The sequence below is a fragment of the Mesocricetus auratus genome, unplaced genomic scaffold, assembly GCF_017639785.1.
Source record: "Mesocricetus auratus isolate SY011 unplaced genomic scaffold, BCM_Maur_2.0 Super-Scaffold_100013, whole genome shotgun sequence".
NCBI lineage: Eukaryota > Metazoa > Chordata > Mammalia > Rodentia > Cricetidae > Mesocricetus > Mesocricetus auratus.
Window position 1 is genome coordinate 65460316 of NW_024429196.1, and position 6905 is coordinate 65467220.

General features: G+C 46.3%; 1 long non-coding RNA gene across 1 annotated transcript; it reads left to right on the forward strand.

Moving 5' to 3' along the window:
• Positions 1-3869: 3869 nt before the first annotated feature.
• On the forward strand, positions 3870-5798 carry LOC121143441. Its single transcript, XR_005880626.1, has 2 exons — positions 3870-3973; positions 5224-5798. It is a non-coding gene; the product is annotated as an uncharacterized LOC121143441 (long non-coding RNA).
• The last annotated feature ends 1107 nt before the right edge of the window (positions 5799-6905 follow it).

The window sequence follows — 6905 nt, forward strand, 5'->3', positions numbered from 1 at the left end:
CAGTCTCAGCCACCAAAGTTGCTGGGGTTACACGTGTCACCTCAAGGTGAATTCAAAGCACTCAAATGCCTCCCTTTAAAAGCATTGCATCCTACCCTTGTTACTGCTCAAAGGCTTAAGTATCAGATTCAGGCTCCTTAGAGTGAAGTCCTCCAGGATGCAGCCTCGGCCGATTTCTCCTCCCGGCTCATCATCCCACTTGAGTAATACATTGCAACTACACTGAATGTGCCACGAGTGTGGCTGTTAATAGCCAACCGTACATCTTTACTAGGGCAACAGTCAGACTTGGTGGCAAATGCCTTTACCTTCTAGGTCATCTCGCTGGCCCTATTTCATGAAACAAGATCTCACTATGTGGCAAATGTTAACCTTGAACTCAAGACCCTCCTGCCTCAGCCATTACAGCACATGCCACCTTGCCCTTTCTGGACCCCTCTCTCGTCTGTGTTTTCACCGTATCTTTATCCCACTCATGAACCCGGGCCATGCACATGTTAAATGAGTATACTACCACTGAGCTACCACACCGGATCTCTTCTTACTTTTCATTTTGAGACAGGGTCTCCCTAAATTGCCCAGCATGGCCTTCAACTTCTGCCCCTCCTTCTGATCTTCCCATGTGCTTGGATTAGAAGCAAGCAAGCACCACTAGGCCTGGCTTCTTTAATTCTCTATGAGCTGATGATTTGCTGTCTGGGGCTACCTCTCCAAGGTTAGCCAATCCCTAAAAATGGTAAGCAACTCCCTCTAAGTATGAACACCAATCCATCCACAGGCCACACCCAATAGCCTCTGTTTTTGTACTGTCACAGTCTGGCCCCTAGCTATATGCCACAGTCACTTCAAAACAGTTACCAGGGGCTAGAGAGATGGCTCATGTTAAGAGCAGTGGCTGAGCCGGGCGTTGGTGGAGCACGCCTTTAATCCCAGCTCTCGGGAGGCAGAGGCAGGTGGATCTCTGTGAGTTTGAGGCCAGCCTGGTCTACAAAGTGAGTTCCAGGACAGCCTCCAAAGCTACAGAGAAACCCTGTCTCGAAAAAACCAAAAAAAAAAAACCAAAAAAAAAAAAAAAAAAAGAGCAGTGGCTGTTCTTCCAGAAGTCATGAGTTCAATTCCCAGCAACCACATAGTAGCTCACAACCATCTATAACGACATCTGGTACCCTCTCTTCTGGCGGGCAGACAAACATGCATATAGAACACTCTACACAAAAAAAGAAAGAAAATCTTAAAAAAAAAACAAAAGAAAGAAAAGAAACAGTTACCAAGCAACTAAAAACAGTCTTGTTCCATCGCGCCCCTCATTGCCCCCTAGATCCCTGCCCTGCAGATTCTGAGCCTGTGTATTAGTTACTTTTCTCATGGCTGTGACAACATAACTCACAAAAGCAAATTAAGGGAAGAAGGGTTATTTGGGCTCACAGTTCAAGGGTGCAGCCATTGGGGCGTGGCTACATGATGGTCATGTGACGTTTGAAGTCAAGAAACAGAGAAACACTGGCACTCAGCTTACTTCTCTCTATTCAGTTTGGGATTCCAGCACCTGGGATGGCTCTGCCCACATCCAGGGTGGGTGTTCTCTTAAAAATGCCCAGACCTGTATTATCTAGGTGACCACAAATCCGGTAAAACTGACAATGAAGGTTACTCATCATAGCCTGCTTCTACTGTCCTGGTCATTCTTTCCTAAGAAACCACAATAGAGGCTCCTGCCTCTACCTCCTGATTGACATACATACTCATAATCCCTTTGCGGTCCCTCATGGCAGGGCGTGGCCCCTCCTCATGACAGCTGTAAGAAACACGCTTCAAAGAGAATAGAGAGGCTTTGCTCAACCAAATTTCAAACTCAAAATGTAAATATCTTTCACACTAGCCCAAAGGTAGGAAAGAAACCTCGAGTCCATCAAGCAGTGTCTAGACAAACGAAATGTGCTCTGTCCTCACAATGACATATCAGCCTCACAAAGAGAACCCTGTCACATGCTGTACCATGAGTGAACCTTGAGGACACTATGCTAAATGAAGTAGGTCATTTAGAATGAGTACTTTATGATTCAGTTGATATGCTGAACCTAAAGCCATTAAATTCACAGAGACAGGAGAATGGTGGTAACCAAGGGATGGGAATGATGGAGAATGGAGAGATTATGAATAAGGACAACAGTTTTGTTTTGGGGAGGGTTGTATTGTTTTGTTCTGCTTTGTTGTTGTTTGTTTGTTTTCAGGCAGGATTTCTCTGTGTAGCTCTGACTGTCCTGGAACTCACTCTGGAAACTAGGACAGCCATGAACTCACAGAGGTCTACCTGCCTCTGCCTCCCAAATACTGGGAATAAAGGCATGAGCCACCATAACTGACAAGAACAGCATTTCTGTTTAACAGGATAAAAAAGTTCTAAAGGCCAGGCAGTGGTGCCAAGTGCCTTCAATCCCAGCATTCAGGAGGCAGAGGCAAGCCAGTCTCTGTGAGTTCAAGACCACCTTGGTCTACAAAGTGAATTCCAGGACAGCTAGAGCTGTTACACAGAGAAACCCTGTCTCAAAACACAAAAACAAAAAAGTTCTAGAAATGAGTGGTAATGATTGAACAACATTATAAATATGTGTAAAGACACTAAATTACAGATTTAGAAACAATTAAGAGCCAAGCATGTTGATACATGCCTGTACTCCTATCATGCAGGAAGCCAATAGATAACTACAAGTTCAAAGCCGGCCTGTTCCACAAAGTGAATTCCAGGCCAGCCAGGGATACACACACAGTCTCAATTAAATAAATAAATCCACTATCCACCATCATTTCTTTCAGTCTTCCCATGCTGTCCCCGCAGCACAAATTGTCCCCCTGAGGGCCCTCTATTAGACCATGCCTTCAGTAGCTTCTGCCTTCTGCCTACACGCTCACAACCTAAGCTAGAATTGAACAACAGGTCCCCATTTGTCCCCAGTCAAACCTTCACTGTCCCGCTGCCATCTCCAAGGACACTTTTTACTCTCTATTGAATCTCCTAACACCTTTCAAAGGCCAGCCAGCCCTAACACCCACCCTGCATGGTCCCCATAGTGTCCTTGCTCAGTACTTTCCCATTGGCTCCCTCTGCACTATTCCCTTACTCTTTCCTTACATCGTGTGTCTACTTGTGTTAGTCCTTAGATTCCTTCTGAGGAACCAAGCCCTAAGGAATGTCAAGAGGGTATCTGTTCAAATCCCTGAATTTGTAGTGAGGAAAGCAGGCCTGGGTGACTACTTGCCCCAGTGCTTAGCATTCATTAGTGATAGAGGAGGGAATAGAATCCAGGCCTCAGTTTATGCTTCCCTTGATTTTTTTTGGTTTTTTGTTTGTTTTTGTTTTTGTTTTTTGAGACAGGGTTTCTCTGTGTAACAGCCGTAGACGTCCTGGAACAAGCTCTGTGGACCAGGCTGGCTTCAAACTTACGGAGATCCACCTGCCTCTCTCTCTCTCTCTCTCTCTCTCTCTCTCTCTCTCTCTCTCTCTCTCTCTCTCACACACACACACACACACACACACACACCAGGCTGCTTCTACTTAACTATTTATAAGCATTAGCCAACCAGACATGGTAGCACATGCCTTTAACACTGCCACATGAGATGCTAAGGCAAGAGAATTAGAAGTTCAAGGAGAGCCCACATCCACGTAGCAAGTTCAAGGCAAGCCTGGGTGTGGTGGCTTGGAAAAGAAATGCCCTCACAGACTCAAATATGTGAAAGCTTAGTCACCAGGGAGTGCTGCTCCTTGAAAGGATTAGAAGGGTTAAGAGGTGTGGCCTTGTTGGAGGAAGTATGTCACTGGGGGTGGGCTTTGAGGTTTCAAAAGCCTAGCCATGCCCCTCCCCCCTCAGCCTACAGATCAGGATGTAGCTCTCAGCTCCTTCTCCAGCACCATGTCTGCCTGCACACTGCTGTACTGCCCACCACGACGATAACGGACCAAACCTCCGAAACTGTAAGCAATCCCCAATTAAATGCTTTCTTTCCTGTGAGCTGCCGTGGTCATGGTGTCTCTTCACAGCAACAGAACAGTGACTAAGACACCGGGCCACATGAGACTCTGTCAAAAAGCGAAAACCAGTCTAAACGTGTTAGCTTTGCCCTCCTCAACATGAAGCACAGTCAGGATAAACAATGGTCATATTTCATGTCGTTTGTGCCCCCAAAGCACCTAAGAACAGCTTCCTAAGTCCATGTTGAACCTGTGTGTTTCTAGGTCCACCCTCCTACCTGTGGCATGTGGTTTTTCTCAACTGTCACTTTCTTTTTATTATTAATTTTTTTTCAAGACAGGGTTTCTCTGTGGCTTTAGAGGCTGTCCTGGAACTAGCTCTTTGTAGACCAGGCTGGTCTCGAACTCACAGAGATCCGCCAGCCTCTGCCTCCTGAGTGATGGGATTAAAGGTGTGTGCCATCACCACCTGGCTATTATTACTTATTTTATTTTGTTTGTTGATTTTCAGATGTAGTTCTAGGCCAGGGCTTAAACTAATGACAATCTTTCTGCCCCAGTCATTCAAGTGCTAGATTCATAAACTTCAGGCTCCAAGACCATCTTTATATATTTTTAATTATCTATCTATTATCTATCTCTCATCTATCTATCACAGAATCTCACTAGTTAGGTCAGGCGGGTCTTGAACTCATGATCCTCCTCTGTGCTGGGATTGCAAGTGTCTCCACTCTGACACAGTTCCTATTTGGAGACTTGCAGTGTAGCTCAGTGAATGTTTCCTGTATTAGGCATGAGGTCCTGGGTTTGACCCTCAGCACTGAAATAAAAAAAATAAAAAAAGAATAAAATTTCTATCCTCCAAACTGAGACAGATTTCCTTGTGAGACTGCATTAGTTGGGTGTATAACACAGCCAGCAGAGACCTTGCACACATGAAGCCCTGTTAGATTTCTAGCACAATCAGGGTTAGTGGCACTGAAAGCCTAACATTCAGAAAGGCAGAGCATGAAGGAATTCGGGTTGTCTTTATTTACATGGCACTTGGCTACAAGGCTAGTTTAAGGCCAGCCTGGACTACCTGAGACCCTGTCTTAAAAAAAAAAAAGGCAAACCAAAATAGATAATATTCCTGGAGTGGGATGGGGGTGGGTGCAACTTTGGAAGCACGTCCTGGTTTTATTTTTTTTCCTTGAACCTAATGTGGTTTTTGCAGCAATGACACTTGCTCTAATTTTATCTCAACTTTGCAGGCAGATTGTTCCCAGGGTTGGCTTGGTTCATCTGTTTCCTAGTCCATTAATCCATTGCTCTTGCTGCCTTGGCTCCGTGGGCATCTTTTCAGATGGAACATACACAAGCTGCTTCCTCCCCCACACTGCTCTTGAAAGAGAGAAGAAAGCAAACGCAGCCGTCCTGCAGAAGCTTCCTCTCTCCTTGCAGACACTGGCCCCTTTGAGGTTCAACAGCGTCCTAGCAGATATTTGTCCATGTCCCATTACTTAGACGCAGCACACTCTCCTCAGCAGACAAGCTCATCTTTCTGGGAGACTATTCCTTTCCTGGCCTAATGGATCCTGTCAGAGGCAGGATGTGGCTTTTGCCATCACAGTCTTAAAAAAAAAAAAAAAAAACCACAAAAGCCCACAGGGATAACGGCTACCGTGGCGGTGGCATTGTACCGGCCCCGTCAGCATTGGGATTTGATGAAGAAGAAAAGGAAAAATATGGAAAGTTTGAAACACTTAATAACTTATGAGAGAAACTCAGATGCATAATTACAAGGGTTGCTTGCAAATTTTAATTAAAACTTGGGTGGAAACGAACACCCAGAAACGAGTGTCATTCATCAACTTAAAACACCAACTTAGGTAAACACTGCCACAAACTCAGGGTGGGGGAGCACGGGAGGAGGAAGAAAAGTGATCACTCTAGGTATCAAGCAAATCAAATTACCCCGAAGGCCCTGCCAGACACCCACATTAATCACTGGTTATCCCAGTCACACACCTGTACGGAGGAGATCCTGGCTACTCAAAACCAAAAAAAACAAAAACAAAAACAAAAGCCATACAGCTGGCAGAGTGGACTAGCAGGAGGAGGTGGAGGTAGACAGCCCATACACGGGCCAACCTGGAAGTGTCTAAGCAGCACTCACAGCTCCCCCCCTCCCGCCCTACCCCTCCCCCCCCCCACCAGTTTACAGCTGGAGGAACTGGTTCCTGTAGGGCTGGGCAATCCTCCACTCTGCAGCCCATTCTCAACCCATTTGTTTGCTCTGTGTGGGGGGGGGGGGTGGAAAAACCACCCTAGACACCAATTCTTCCCAAGGAAAGAGGCTTCCAGGTAACACCCAGACACTGTGGCCCCGGGTAGGGAGGCAGGCTGAAGAGCCAAATTGGCCCCATGGCCATTTTTCTCCTTTCCTGTGTTTAGAGAGAGGGAGCTGGGGTGACATCGGGACAAAGAGCCTCTGACTTTGTTTCTTGTGTGGCCCAGGCTCTGTACACACACCCACAAGATGTCCCCAGGGCTGGTCACACACAGGAGGCTGGGAAGCAGCTTGGCCATGGGGCTGGGAGCTATTTGCCCTTGATGAGCACTTTCAAGTGGGAGCCATCTGAGTGTGTACTGTGTGGACGCCAGAGTGCATTTAGAGGGAACAAATGATTTATTATTGGGGCCTCCACACACCCTCACTCAAAAAGGGAGGAACCTTTTCCCCTAGCTCTTTATCATTAAAACCTTAAAGCAGTGGAATCTATTTGGTCTCTTAAGCCAGCCTGGAAGGGAGTCACAGCTAATCAAGCAGCCAGCTCCTCTCCTCCAGCCCTTCTCTGAGTACAACAATATGTAGAAACTGGCAAAATGGACTGCAGACCACTTTGATGTTAAACAGGGGAGGATGGGGCGGCCCTCTCAAACCATGCAAAAA